Raw genomic sequence first — 16974 nt, 5'->3', positions numbered from 1 at the left:
AAGGGCCATGATCCAGAACCCAATCTCGAGCAACAGAAGAAGAAAATTGAAAAATAAATGGATTTTCACCTACCATCTTGACTTCAACAACCCCCTGTTTACTCCAAAGCCTATTGACCAACTTCTGCAAAGAACCAAAATTGGGAAGCCACCCAAGAAATTAAGCCACCAGCTAGTGCTGCCACCAGCTAGTGCTGCCACCAGCCAGTGCTGCCACCTCCGAATCCCTTCATCAAATTTGACAGTAATAGATCCACCATGGACTTCCGGTGGAAAAAACTCCAAACTTTGCTCAAAAGATGAATTAAAAAGCTTCCTCCAATCTAGAGTTTGTGAAGAGGACATAACAAAAATTAAAGCCAAGAAGCAACAAATAACACAAAATCAACAAGAAAATCAAGCCAAACCCCCCCTCCCCCAAAATAAGAAGAAACAACAACGAACCAAGAGAACTCTCGCGTGCCAAAAGCTAACTAATATACACCAAGAAGATTCTCTTAATGTAATCCCTAGCTCGGAATACTAAGAAGAAGCTTTGTTTCTATTTTATTGGGAATTTCATCGAACACCTTTGAGGCACCATTGGCTTATAGAAAAAATAAAAGAACTTCACTTACAAAATATATATATTATTTTTAATAATTTGTTCAACTGAAATGGCCAGAAAGATTGAACCAATTGAACCAAAAATCAATGGTCTAATTGATTCGCTCACTAGTCTAGTGCCAAATATCTTGCGCTTTGTTGATGCTACATCATAAGCAAAATTAATTATTTTTTGTATAGATTTTGAAGAAAGTGTAAAAAAAAGAGAGAATAAAAACTTTTCATTTTTAATTAATTTTAAATTTTAAAATAAATTTTAAAATCTAAAATTTTATTAATTGCACTTACAATTTTGTAATACTTAATAAAATGATGACATATCAATTACCAAGTGTTTGGCTTGTCAATAAATTAACGCATTCACATTTGATAGTTTTCATATGTTTATTTTCTTTGTAATATATATATATATATATATATATGGTTTTAGTGATTATAAATATAAAACTATTTTTATTCAAATAAATATATAAACTATTTAATTGGATAATAGTAGTCAGGGTATTTAGAAATCTCAAATTTTCATTTGATACGATAATTGCCTGTTGTATAAATAAAGTTCAAATTTTCTTCCACCTTAAATAATTGATATACTCTGATTTTTCCCATTAATTAGGGAAAGGTTAAGCATTATATATTATTATAAAAATAATAAAATATATATCTTTTAAAACAAATCATACAATTCACAATTTAATAATTATAATAATAGTTTAATACAAAACGCTCATAAAAATATAACATGGGATAAATTTCAAAATTATATATGAATTTTAATACTATTTATAATGTTACACGACAACTTTAATTTGATGTATTTGTATACATTAAATTTTAATTGTAGTTCAATTTTACATTTCACTAATTTCAATACCTTTGCCGCACAATTTTCCTTTAAGTTGTCATTTTATTAGGTTAAAATCAAACAAATAAATTGAAATTACTTTCCAACTGGATTAAAAAATAGGTCTCTTAGAGGAAAGAAGAAACTCTTTTCCCATGTGTGTTTATCTTTTTTAATCTAGGTGGAAGTAATTTAAATTTTTTATTTTTAACCTAATAAAATGTCATGTTAACACTTTATATATGACATAATAGAAAATTGTGTTACATAGATAATAGGATTAGTGAAATGTGAAAATCAAACCAAAATTAAAATTCAATGTATATAAATATACCAAATTAAAATTAACGATATCATTACAAATTAGTTAAAAAATTATATATAATTTTAATATTTATCTCTAAAAATAATTGTCGAAACCATTTTTTGAACAAGGGGTCGACTTTGATTTTGAAAACAAAAACGAACGTGGGAGTCGCCATCAATCCTTTTTGATGAGGTGTGATCGGGTCACCTCGTACGATGGTTGTTTTTAATAAACGGTTTGATTTATTAAAACAACGCTTTTGGTCTACGAAATTTAGAAAGATGAGTTCGGGAGTTGGTTACGCACAAGGAAGAATTAGCACCCTCGTAACGCCTAAAATTGGTACCTAGTTGATTAATTAATGTATTGGTGTCGAAAATTAAAAATTTGAAGAAATTTTAAAATACGATTCTTTGCTAAATATTGCCTAATTGAATTTTTTTTGAGAAAAGGGCGTATTCCACTTTAATTGAGGAAAAGAATTATGACTCGTAAGTCAGGACACAATATCTTAAATCCCTGAAACGAGGATAAACACCAAAAATTATTTATTTTGGAAGATGTTTGATTATCTTGGTTTTAGAAAGAAATCATGTTCCGTAAGTTCGAACACGATCTTTTCATAATTCCTGAGATTATTTAAAATTTATGCTTTAAAATGTTTGGATATTTGGATTTTTCGAGAAAGTCAAAATCCCGTAAGTTAGGGAACGACTTTTCAAATTTCAAAATACGAAATATTCCTTATCTAAAACAACATTTTTAATGTATTGGGTAAAATGTAGCACGATTTTGTAGTAAAATGTGAGAAATAAATCACGGTACTAACATGCATAACAGAATAATAATAAGTGCGTTAATGTAAATGACAATATGAAGGATAAAAATAAAATAAAATGAACAAGCTAATTATGAAAGAAAAACAATAAAGCTAATATTAAACCAATAAATAAATATGGTGTAAAACAACTTAAGAATAATAATAATAATAATAATAATAATAATAATAATAATAATAATAATGGTGACAGTAATAATAATGATATAATAAAAATTTAAAGTTTTAAAATTATAAAAGGATATAAATGAATAATAAAATGATAAAATAAAATAAAATAAATATTAGGTAAATAAATACAGAAAGGAAATACAATAAAATAGTAATAACATTGTAAATTCAAGGATACAATAATTTAATAACAATAAGTAAATAAGCATAAAAGAAAATATAATTATAGTAATAATAACATTAAATTAATTAATTTAGTAATAGAATGATAATGATAAATTAATAAATAAAAAGAAAATATAATGATAGTAGTAATAATATTAATTAATTTAGTAATAAAATAGCAAAAATTGCAAAAAAGAGGGCTAAATTGAAAATGAAATAAAAAATTTGGGCAAATCAGAAATAAAATAAAAAGAATAGGACCAGATTGAATGCGTGAATAATAAAGAAGGACCAAAATAGGAAATAATCCCCCCTCCAAAACGCGTAGCTTCAAGGTGGACCTAATTGAAAGCCGAAATAAATTATAGGGCCAAAATTAAAGACTAAAGAAACTTGATTGCAAAAGAATAAAAAGGCGGAAGAACTAAACTGGAAATAAGACTAGTTTTAAAAAACACGTGGATCCTCCCCTTGGAGACGGTCAGTTGGATTGGGCCAAGGGAAAACGACGTCGTTTTGGGTGTCTGAGGCTAGTCCCAAAACGACGTCGTTTTGGGAGCCTATATAAGTTAGTTTTTTGACAAAAAAATCATTTAGCCCTTGTTTTAAAAAAAAAATCTGAAAAAAGCTCTCTCCTCTCTCTCAAATACCTCTCCCCTCCAAAGCTCAGGCCATCGGTAAACGACGCCCAACACGCCGATGTGAACAACGATCAAAAAATAAAATTTTTCTCTTTTTTTTTGGCAATCAAAAAATTATGTAAGTTTTTTTTTCTTTTTTATACTCTTTTTTGATATATATATGTATATAAATAGATTCGAAAATAAGGAAAATAAAATGAAAAAATAAAAATAAAAAGGTAACCTTAACACGTTTTTGAACTTTGTTGTTCTTTTACTGCTTGTTCTCTTTTGTTCTCACTCTCTATTGTATGCTTGAAACTTTGGTTTTTTGTATTTGATATGTGTTCCCAAAAAGTACATGTTGCTCTTTTTGGCTTTTTATAGCCGAATACAACCTTTTAATATTGCTAATCCACTGTCTTTTCTACTTGTTGTTTTGCAGATGGCAGTGGCAAGTTGAGGGCGATGCTGACAAGCAATGGCAGGATAGGCAAAGGCTAGGGGCGGCGCGCCTAGGGTTTCAGAAACCCTAGTGTTTCTAAATCAGTTTAGGTTCTGGGCCTCTATTTGGCCATTAGGAATTTGGGCTGATGGTTTAATTTTTGGGCTATAATGGGACTGTGGACCTTAATATATTTTGATTTATGTTTATAAGCCCCGAGCAGAATTTGCCAATAATAGCTACCCCTCTTTGCTCATTGTCATGTAACGGAAACGAAGCAAAGACTTTAAAAAGGGCCAAATTTTCCTGGTCGTGCCGAGTCTTGACTTCTTTGGTGCTCCTCTTCTTCAAGTAGCCTTACTCCAACCCACTACATCTTGTTGCTTCGATCCACTCCATCACAATTTTAGAGAGATAGGACTTATAGCTTCAATCTGCTCCGCTGCAACTTCAGGGAGATAAGACCTACTATGGTAGATTTGATCCGACCTACTGCAACTTCAGAGGTGTAGGATTTGTCACTTTAATCCATTCCCCTGCAACTTTAAAGAGATAGGATTTGTTTATTTTTGCTCCACTACAACTTTAGGGGTAAGGTTTCTGGCTTCAATCTGCTCCACTGCAACTTCATGGAGATAAGATTTGTCATTTTCAGTCCGCTCTACTGTAACTTCAGGGATATAAAACTTATAACTTCAACCTGCTCCATTGTAACTTCAGGGAAATAAGATTCGTAGTTTCAATCTGCTCCACTGCAACTTTAAGGAGATAATATTTATAACTTTAATCTGCTCCACTGCAACTTCAGAGAGGTAAGATTTGTTATCTTCGATCTACTCCACTGCAACTTCAGAGAGATAAGATCTATAACTTCAATCTGTTCTACGATAAGATTTGTAATTTATAACTTTAATCTGTCTTACTGCAACTTCAGGGAAATAAGATTTGTTATCTTCGATCTACTCCACTGCAACTTCAGGGAGATAAGATCTATAACTTCAATATGCACCACTGCAATTTCAGTGAGATAAGATTTGTAATTTATAGCTTTAATTTGTTCCACTGCAAGGGAAATAAGATTTGTTATCTTTGATCTACTCCACTGTAACTTCAAGTAGATAAGATCTATAACTTCAATCTGTTCCACTGTAACTTTAGGGATATAAGATTTGTAATTTATAGTTTTAATCTGTTCCACTGTAACTTCAGGGAAATAGGATTCACTATCTTCGATCTACTCCACTGCAACTTCAAGGAGATAAGATTTATAACTTCAATCTACTCCACTACAACTTTAAGAAGATAAGATTTGTAGTTTTAATCTGCTCTACTGCAACTTTAGAGAGATAGGATTTGCTATCTTCGACCTTCTCCACTGCAAATTCAAGGAGATAAGGTTTGTAGCTTTAATCTACTCCACTGCAACTTCAAGGAGATAAGATTCACCATAATAACTTCAATCCGTCCCACTACAACTTCAGGGGTATGGGATTTATGACTTCTCTGATCTGTTACATCATTTTCTAGGGAACATAACCTGTAGAAACCATTTCATGGGCCTATTCATGCTAAGTGATTACGATGTAATGATCAAAATGAACCAAATACTCCTAACTACATGTGTATGAATGATATTTGCATGAATGCAGAATGTCATTTTTTCAAGAATAATCCCCTTTTAATGCTTGGGTTGACATTGCTCGTTGTTCATCGAGGTTTTATCACTGACGTATTATGTTGCCTTCTTGCTCAGAAATAGTCACAATTTAGACTATTTTTTCTCAAATATTTCCAATTCTTAGGTTTGGTTAGTTCTAACTAGTGGTCCTACTTCAAGTCCATGTACTATTTAGAAGCTTTTCAGAGCATTATACAAAACTCCTTTTACGTGAATATTATAAGTCCATTAATTGTTATTTCAATAAAAAATGCTTGAAAAATATTGTAACAACGGACAAGACTGAAATTTTTTGGAAGCAGAGCTTGAAATGAATGGAATTAATCGAAACAGTAAATTTTACTAAAGTACAAAACAGGTAAGATGAAAGTCGGTGCCCCAGATATCATAGCATGAGCTTCTCTACAAAAACTTCTTGAGGACTATTTTGAGCTCAATTATGTATTTAGGGGATCTAGAGTACTTTGTTGATGCCCCAAGATGTAACGTTCTTCCTTAATATTATTTCTGAGAGGAAAGACTACCACATGCCCCATCTTCGATCAAAATTTAAGTTGCCCTTTTCTAGGTTTTCAACTCAAAAGCTCTTTAGTCTCAAGGCGCCCTTTGCGGGTTTTCGCCTTCACTTCTCCCTTTTTTTAGATGAATTGACCAAATCTAAATTCACTGGATTAGGCAAGTTCTTGCCATCCATCTCGGTCAATATCAACGCTCCTCCAGAAAAGACTTTTACCACATAAGGTCCTTCCCGGTTTGGCATCCACTTTCCTCTAAAGTCCTTTTGTATATGAAGGATCTATTTCAATACTAGGTCTCCCTCGTGTAATTCTTTGGGGCGAACCTTTTTGTTGTATGCTCGCATCATTTGTTTTTGGTACATCTAACCATGACGGATGGCTTTCAGCCTTTTCTCTTCAATCAAGTTTAGCTGATCATATCGGGATTGGATCCATTCTACTTCATCCAACTTTAATTCTGACAAAACCCAGAGAGAAGAAATCTCAACTTCAATGGGCAAAAATGCCTCCATTCCATAAACCAATGAGAAAGGCGTTGCCCCGGTGGAGGTCCTGACAGACGTTCGATAAGCATAGAAGGCAGATGGTAACTTCTTATGCTAATCTTTATAAGTCTCAGTTATTTTCCCCACGATCTTCTTAATGTTTTTATTGGCTGCCTCGACTGCACCGTTTATTTTTAGGCGATTGGATGACGAGTTGTGGTGTTTGATCCTGAACTGACTGCAGACTTTTGATATCGTGCTGTTGTTGAAATTTAATGTATTGTCATATATGATCCTTTCTGTCATTCCATATCGACATATGATTTCCTTTCAGGAATTCGCTAACTGCCAACTTTGTAACATTGGCATATGAAGCAGCTTCTACCTATTTGGTGAAGTAGTCGATGACAACAAAGATGAATCGATGCTCATTTGAAGCTTTTGGCAAGATTGGCCCAATGACATCCATGCCCCACATAGAGAAAGGCCATGGAGAAATCATAACATGCAGAGTCGAATGAGGTATATGAATTTTATCTCCATAAATTTGACACTTATGGCATTTTTTGGCATAATTGATACAGTCTCCTTCCATGGTGGACCAATAATACTCGAATCTCATGATTTTCCTGACCATTGTGAAACCATTGGCATGTCTTCTGCATACGCCCTCATGAACTTCTTCCAAGATTTCTTAGTCTCGACATCATCTACATATCTTAGTAGCACCTGATCCTTTCTCCTTCTGTATAGGATCTCCCCATTTAAGACATAGCCATTGGTCAGTCTTCTCAACGTCCTTTTATCATTCTCAATAGCTTGGTGAGAGTATTCACGATTCTTCACATATCGCAGTATATCGTGGTACCAAAGATGATCATCTTTTTCTTCTTCTTCTTCGATGTTGTAACAATGAGTCGGAGCTTCATAATACTCATTTGGATTGGTTTCACATCCTCTTATTTGTTCACTTTGATTATGGAAGTCAAAGTAGCCAAGGCATCAGCCATCTAATTTTCATCTCGTGGAAGGTAGCAAAAGGTAATGTCATCAAACTCTTCAATTAGCTCAAGAACCAGCCTTCGATAATTGATCAACTTGGGGTCTCTCGTCTTCCATTCACCTTTAAGTTGATAGATCACTAGCGTAGAATCTCCATAGACCTCCAACACTTTGATCTTGCGTTCTATGGCTGCATGAATTCCTATGATACATGCTTCGTATTCAACCATATTGTTTGTGCAATCAAAATCCAATTTACTAGTGAGGGGATAATGATCTCCGTTTCGGGATAGAAAGACTACCCCAATTCTGTTACCCACAGCATTCGATACTCTGTCAAGTTTAGCTTCCAAGGATAACCTTCTTGAGAGTCTTATTCAGTGGTGGCAACATACATTAGACCTTCGTTTGGGAAGTCAAAATTCAAAGGCTCCTAATTTTCTAGAGCTCTACTGGCTAGAAAAACTACTATTGCACTCCCTTTTATAGCTTTCTGATTCACATAGACTATATCAAATTTGGAAAGCAAAATTTGCCACTAGGCCATATTTCCATTCAAAGTAGTCGACTTTATCATGTACTTTAAAGGGTATAGTTTCGAGATGAGCCAAGTTGTGTGGTACAACATGTACTGTCTCAATTTTTGGACTGCCCAGATTAAGGCGCAACACAACTTCTCAATTGGCAAGTATCTTGTTTCACACTCAGTGAACTTCTTACTGAGGTAGTATATCGCCCTTTCTTTCCTTCGTGACTCATTGTGTTGGCCAAACACATATCCAATAGAAATTTCAAATACTACCAAATACAATATCAGTGCCTTATCTGGATTAGGTGGCGTCAGCACTGGGACATTTGACAGGCATTGTTTGACCTTGTCAAAAGTCTTCTGGCACTCCTCATCCCAAACACCTAAATTGTCTTTCTTAAGGAGATGGAATATGGGGTCGTATTTCTCATTTAGTTGTGAAATGAACCAGGCGATGTAATTTAGTCTTCCTAAGAATTCTCGAACTTCTTTTTGAGTGCGCAGCAGAGGCAACTTCTGTATAGCCTGGAATTTATCGAGGTCAATCTCAATCCCCTTTTTCTTGACTACGAATCCTAGCAGTTTTCCTAACCTGGCCCCGAAGGTACATTTTGCTAGATTGAGCTTTAGTTGAAATTTCCTCAAGCTCAAGAATAATTTCCTCAAGACTTCAACATGCTCCTCTTCTGCTTGGAATTTTGTGATCATATCGTCAACATAAACTTCAATTTCTTTGTGCATCATATCATGGAACAGGGTTACCATGGCTCTCTGATAGGTTGCTCCAGCGTTTTTCAGTCCAAAATGCATCACCTTATAGCAAAATGTTCCCCACATGGTTACAAATATGGTCTTATCCATGTCTTCACGATGCATCTTTATCTGGTTGTATCTTAAGAAGCCATCCATGAAGGAGAATAATAAGTAACCAACTGTGTTTTTCACTAAGGTGTCGATATGAGGCAATGGGAAATTGTCCTTCGGGCTGGTTTTGTTCAGGTCCCTATAATTTATGCACATTCGTACTTTCCCATCTTTTTTAGGGAAGGGGACGATATTGGCTACCCATTCTGAGTATTTGACTACTCGTAAGAAACCAACATCGAATTGCTTCTTGACCTCTTTTTTTTTTTATTTTTGGCAAAACATCGGGCCTTATCCCTCGAATCTTCTGTTGAACTGGCTTGCACTCTTCATTTATGGGGAGCCGATGTATCACGATATCAGTACTTAGACCAGACATGTCTTGATACGACCATGTAAAGACATCTTTGAATTCTTGGAGTAACTCAATGAGGTCCCGCTTTGTCTTTGTGGTAATGCAAGCTCCAATTTTCAATTCTTTTCCTTCTTCCAATACCACAATCTCTACTGACTCTTTTTGAGGTAGAATTTGTTTCTCCTTTTTTTCTACCATCCTTAACAAATCAAGAGATAGGTTACAGTCTCTGTCATCTTCAAAGTCCTAAGGTTTCTCTAAACACATATCTCACTCAAATGGAGATTTTGAGTGAGCAGCAGCGTCGCTCATATCATTGATATCTAGAGACATGTTATAAGGATGAAGAAAAATCCAAAGAACAAAAGACTCTAAGAATAATTATCTGTATTGTATGATTATGAATGAAATGAAAGAATAGAAGAATATTTGCTTGAAATAGAAAGATGCATTTCATTGAAATGAAGATGCTGGACATAGGCCTATTTCACAAAAGGATTCTTATTACCCCTAGGCTTAAAGCAACAAGTGTGTTTTGAACATTACTCTGGATTAGCTCTAAAAACTACAGGAATCTCTTTTACAGTCCAATTGTTCAAAACACTTCTAGGTACATAAGGGCGAATGCCCGATAAATTTTTTTCCAAAATTCCTTCTCCAAACATGGCGTTGATGTTCAGATTTCCCATCATTTCTTCAACAGTTTCGTTTCTTGTTATCTTCTGTTTAGGGTGAATAATTTCTCCTGACACAAATGTTCTAGATATATGAGGAAAAGTCATCGTTTCCCATTTGACTTCTTCCCCACTTAATCGTGCTCTTCTCCTTTTCTTTTTCTTCTCCAATTCTTTTTTCTTTTACTTCGCATTTGGATTATATCCCAAGCCAAAGTGATCTCATTTATCCATCAAAATTGGTACCTCGACTTTTCCTTGAAGATATTTTCTGAGTCTTTTTCCTGGCATGGCTCCCCTTCCGATCGTCAGTCGTAGGCCTATCTTCGTAGCTTTGGATATTTTGGGCATAGGGATCTTGTTCCCTTCGACGATGAAGGTTGATTTACAAATTCCAGTGATCGAAAAGAACATTCTATCGCTTCATCGTCTGCCCTTATGTATGGCACTGAACTGGTTAGGGATGCAATAATATCTTCTTCCGCGTTTATCGTTACCAGTTGACCCTCAGTTATCAACTTTAGCTTTTGGTGTAGTGATGACGGCACTGCCCCAGCCGAGTGAATCTAAGGCCTCCTCAGTAAGCAATTATAAGATGACTTGATGTCCATTACCAGTAAGTCTACTTCATACATGTTTGGACCAATCAAAAGAGGTATATCAATCCTTCCCATCACCTTTCTTTTGGTACCATCGAATGCTCTCACTATGTTCTGACAAGTCTTCATATGAGAGCTATCACTGGCAATCTGTTTAGTGTGGATAAGGGCAAGACATTCAGTGTGGATCCATTATCAATTAACATCCTTGACAATGTATATCCCTTGCAGTGGGTGGTGATGTGCAAAGCCTTAGTCGATCCCATGCCTCCAAGCAGTATTTTATCATCATTAAAAAAGATAAAATTATCGGCACTTATGTTACTGACCAGATGGTCTAGCTTGTTGATGGAGATATCATTAGCGACATAAGTTTCATTTAATACTTTCATCAACACGCTACGATGTACCTCCGAGCTTAAGAGTAAAGCCAACATTGATATGCGAGCTGGTTGTTTATGCAGTTGCTCCATAACGTTATACTCACTATGCTTTAAGAATTTCAAAAACTTTTTAGCCTCCTCTTCAGTTGTTGGCTTGTTAACAGGTGGTTTAAGTCTGGCTGCCTTTTCTTTCTTTTGTTCAACTGCCAAGGCTTTTCCTTTTGCGGGCTCACCCTTTACATTTGATGTGTCGTAGCGCCTCCCACTGCGCGTGTAGAAACCCACATCTCGACCTTCTTCCAAAGTGCTAATTGGGTTCTCTTCTCCCGAGATCGTCACATTGCAGTTATAATTCCAGGGAACCTTCTTGTTGTCCTTGTAGAGAAAGGCTACAGGTATCTAGATTATGACTCTTGGTGCAATTTGTACTCCGGTTTCATTGCTCCTTGGTCATGAAATGATAACCACTGGGGGGTTGACTTTATAGCTATTCTCTATTGACCCCTCTTCTAAAGCACATACATATTTTCCTTCTGGGCCGTCGGTATACTTAAAGAATTCTAGCTCCTTATTGTCCATTAGACTTTATACTAGGGCCCTGAATTCATTGCATCTTTGAATTTCATGACCTTCTTCATCATGAACCTCGTAGTAGTTCCTTGCTTTTCGACATTTCTCCCCTAAATCCTGTGTGATTAATCCACTTTCTACCATTTTCTTCCAAACCCCTCTCAGTGGGGTTTTCACTTTTGCTATATTCATCTTGATTCTCTTTCCCGCATTTTTGATTATCATGTTTACCCCTTTGTCAGAATGGTTGGGTAACGAATTCTCTGCACCAGATAGATCATCGAATCTCACAATGCCCATTTTGATAAGTCTTTTAATTAACTTTTTGAAAGCAGTGAAGTTTTCGATCAAGTGTCCCATGATTCCTATGTGGTATTCGAATTGGGCAATCACGTCGTACCATTTAGGGAATAGAGGTTGCATAGGTTTTAGGTAGAAAAGGAATACTACATGTGCATTAAAAAAATTTTGGTATAACTCTTTATAAGTCATTGGGATAGGGTAAATTGGAGTTTCTCCATATTTTTTCTTGTGTTAGATTCTTGCTTTGGGGGGCCTTGATGGCTAGTAGCCACTGCCCTTGGCTGACTTACAATAATCGGCTTTGAATAGCCCTTGTCATATGTACTCGAATTATTTACCTCATTTTCTTTCTTTCTCGAGGCAGTTCTCCTAGCGTTTTCCCTGACTTCTATTTTTCCACACCTTTTTGCATTTTCTATCATCTCACCAAACATTATTATGTCTGAGAAACTCTTAGTTATGCTTTCCAGCATGTGATTAATGAATGGATCCTTCAGGGTATTGATGAAGAGCATTGCCATTTCCTTTTTTAGCAGAGGTGGTTGGACTTGCGCGGCGACTTCCCTCCACTTTTGAGCATATTTCCTGAAGCTCTCGCTTGGCTTTTTCTCCATGTTTTACAGTGTGATTCTGTCGGGTGCCATATCTGTTATGTGACCATATTGTTTCATGAAGGCTTGTGTCAGGTCCTTCTATAAATTGATTTGGGCGCGGCTTAATTGATTATACCATTTGGCCGTAGCCCTAGTCAAGTTGTCTTGGAAACAGTGGATTAACAACTGATCATTATTGACATATCCTGTCATCCTTCAACAGAACATCGTAATGTGGGCTTCGTGGTAGCTGTTCCCATTATATTTCTCAAATTCTGGGGTCTTAAACTTGGGGGGGAGGGAGGGAACACTAGATTTGGAACCAAGCTCAAGTCTTTAGCATCAATTCCATAATGGTAATCTGAGCTTTCTAATGCTTCTCTTCTAGTCATCTGCATTGGTCTTCAAGTTGCTTTGGGAGCTCCACTCTCACCTTTTCTATTTCTGCTATATCATCAAGATCAGGGACAACAGGATTTGCTGGATGGTCTCCTGGGTTGGAGCCTGAACCTATGGGGAAGCTTCTAGGTGCCGAGGTATCGATCTGATATTAGGCTCTAATGTTAACAGACACCCTTTGTGGATATGCGTTTGGTTGTGCTTGGGTGTTTGTTGGGGTAAATCTTGGAGGATAAGCAGGGTCCTCGTTATCATCCCCGGAATTGACCATAGGGCTCTTTCCTTTTTCTAGCCCTCCAGTCAACAACTGGGTTAATTGACTCATCATATTCTTTTGGGATTCTAGCATCTGATCCCTCATGTCCTGTTGAATTTTGGCCAATTGTTCTTGCATCTGTATTTGCAGCTGATCTTGCATTTTTTTTTGCATTTGCTCTAATCTTTCCAATCTTTGGTCCATTGCTTTAGTTTTTCCTCGTGTAACATAACGATATTCCAGGGTAACTGTCATGATTTTAGGGTCTCTTTGTAATATTTAATGCACATGATGCAATGTAATGCTAATGCATGAAATGCATGCAAAAAAAAGGCATTGATTCTAATTTAATTTCATTAGAGTAACTTTTCTAGAAAACAAATTTCTTTATATAAAACGGATTACATATAAGGCATTGCCCTAATACTTAAGGCCTTGACCTTCCTAAGAAGCCAAGCTAACTCTCGGCCTCGATATGACTCTGACTCATATTTCAAACTCAGTACATCAGCCTAGACTGCTAAAATTTGTAAATGATCAGCCGCCTCTCATACTTGAGCCAAAGCTGCACCCATGACATAATCCCTATCCCTGACTTGATCTTGAGATCGATGAAGCTGCTCTTGCCATTGCTCATTATTTGTTTCCAAGAGTTCAACTCAAAATTCACAGTTTTGTAGCGCGATTTTGAGTTCTTCTATCTTCCTTTTATCTCTTCAATTTTTCTCTAACTAGCCTTCAACTCGATTATAGAGTTACGACTGTAGTACTGATGTAGGGATCTTTCTAACTCTGACATTTGAGTTTTTAACCCTACCTTCTCATTTTAACTTTCTACCAAATTTCCTTGCAGAACGTCTTTTCGCGCTTGAGCATCTTGGAATTTCCTTTCCCATTAACTGGCTCTACTCTTTTCCTCTTTAATTTCTTACCGCCATTGTTCTGACATTTTTCCCAGACCAGCAGTTCTTATTGACCTCCGCAGCTTCTTGTAGTCTGTTTTCAAACTGTCCAAATCCTCTTCAGCCTTACTCTTGCTCTTTCTCAGCTTCTTGGGTTCTAGTTTCTGGATGTCGACATCCAGTCCTAATTGCACTTTCTCCTCCTCCAATGGCTCTATCTTTTTTTCTAGCTCCAAAATCTTTCTCTCAAAATCCTATTTGATGATCTTTAGCTTAGATGAGATCACCTGCAAGTGTTCTTCCATTGATTGGGTGTTTTCTTGGTCTAACGTAGGGATGTTGTCATTGATTCTCTGGCCCTACCATCGGTCATACTCAGGGGTAATCATCGGGTTGGCTGCAAACCTTTTCATTCTGCGAGTTCGGTTCCAAGCGCTCGATATTTCACGAACTTTTTTTTTGTAATTATCTCCTTTGTATACAAACTCGTACTGAACTAACCCTTGTGTTGCTGGCGTAAACTGTCTTGATCAGTACTGCCTTAACGCGAGCAGAGGGGCATACTCGACAGCTCCCATATTCCAAGCAACAGAACCCAATCAAAATCACCACACCAGTATAGAATATTGTGAGGGACCATCCAAAGGGCTCTCAATTCAACGTCTTTGTCTTGCAGATTTTGGAGAATCATCATTCATTTCTCTTCCGTAATATCATCTAGTCTTGGCATAGCCACTAACTCTTTCAGCGAAGAATAGTCTTTGGGGAAGATTTGATATGAGACCTTTTCCACTTTCCAAAAATGGCTATGGAACCACGCTAGTAAGAGTTGTGTGCATCCGATGAATCTCCCTCCGCCTGCTCTTTGGCATGCGTTCAAGGATCTGAAAGTTTTAGCCAAAATTGCTAGAACGAGTGTAACCCTTTTATCAAGTCGATCAAATAAATCGGAGACCGCTTCGTCTATATGCCCTAAAGCCTTAGAGAAGATAACCAATCCGTAAATGCTTAACGCGAAGACATTAACCCTTATCTTCACATCAAGATGTGCTAGGATCAAATCTCTCAAATTTCTCCAATGAATGCACTTATTATCACCTTTTTGCTTGATTCGGGTTGCAACCCATTGTTCGCTCATTCCCGTGATGTTCATCAGCTTTTTTAAGAATGTTGGGACATTGGCAGCTCTAGAATAAGCCTTGTCAACTTGAATCTTCGGGAAAAGGAGCAAGGCCGTGTACTCTTCCACAGTAGGCACCAAATCCACTTTTCCAAAAGTAAAACAACTATAAGCAGGGTTCCAATACTGGGCAAGAGCTCGAAATAAGTGCTTGTCCACTTTGATATTAAGTAGATAGGGCAGATCACCATAATTACAGTAGTATAGTTGCTTGATCTCGTTATCCCATTTATCCCATATTTCTTTCATCTCTTGATGATTATTTTGGGTTACGCTTATACGAGTAAAATCCCACAAGTCTAACATGTAGCCCTCTATAAGACTATCACCCTTCTCTTACTGCATTGTCTGGGCCCATATCCGGACGACTGCATTATCCTCCACTTTATCAAGAAACCCCTTTTCCATGAAAAGTTATCTATTTAGCAACCGAATGTGAATCAACACTTTTTTTGGATGAAAATACCATGCAATTACAATAAAAGTAAAACAAAACAAGTCAACACTTCATACACCGTTTAAAGCAAGCGAAGAATAATAAGTACCTACTCGGATAATCCTACATTTTGGTATGGATCTACCTAGGGTAGGCTCTTAGGACTCACTATATGTGGTTCGGTTCTAAAGCAAAGGTACCTGAACTGGTAGATTCCTTGATACTCACCCATTATAGGCTCATACAGACCAAGTTTAGTTTAAGGGAATACATTTCCCTATGGCTATATGAAGATAAAAATCTCACGAAGACATAGGTACGGATGTATCCCGAAAGTGATTCGCTATCCTATACGAAAGTGAAAACCTCACAAAGGAATATTTTCTCACTCCCACTTAAAAGGGTAAAATTGACCGATTATGCGATGCAATATGCAGAGATATATCAAAAGGCTCAAATCGATAAAGTAAACATATTATGACAAAGACCACAAAAAGACGGATGAAATGCAACAAAAGGATTGTAAATTTAAACCAAATTTTCAATTTTTCGACAAAAAGACAAAAAGTAGTCAACTTCGTGGCTTGACTCTCTTATTTTGGTCCCCAGTGGAGTCACCAAGCTGTCGAAACCATTTTTTTGAACAAGTGATCGACTTTGATTTTGAAAATGAAAACGAACGTAAGAGTCACCGCCTTCCTTTTTGATGAGATGTGATCAGGTTACCTCATACAATGGTTGTTTTTAATAAACGGTTTGATTTATTAAAACAATGCTTTTGGTCTACGAAATTTAGAAAGATGGGTTCGGGAGTCGATTACGCACGAGGAAGGATTAGCACCCTTGTAAAGCCCAAAATTGGTACCTAGTTGATTAATTGATGTCTTGGTATCGAAAATTAAAAATTTGAAGAAATTTTAAAATACGATCTTTTGCTAAATATTGCCTAATTGAAAACCTTTTGAGAAAAGGATGTATTCCATGTTAATCGAGGAAAAGAATTATGTCCCGTTAGTTAAGGCACAATATCTTAAATTCCTGAAACGAGGGTAAACATCGAAAATTATTTATTTTGGAAGATGTTTGATTATCTCGATTTTCGAAAGAAATCATGTTCTGTAAGTTAGAACACGATTTTTTCGTAATTCCCAAGATTAATTAAAAATTATGCTCTAAAATGTTCAGATATTTGGATTTTTTGATAAAGTCGAAACCCCATAGGTTAGGGAACAACTTTTCGAATTTCAAAATA

The sequence above is a fragment of the Gossypium arboreum genome, chromosome 3 (assembly GCF_025698485.1).
Source record: "Gossypium arboreum isolate Shixiya-1 chromosome 3, ASM2569848v2, whole genome shotgun sequence".
Taxonomy (NCBI): domain Eukaryota; kingdom Viridiplantae; phylum Streptophyta; class Magnoliopsida; order Malvales; family Malvaceae; genus Gossypium; species Gossypium arboreum.
This window is presented reverse-complemented; position numbering follows the sequence as displayed.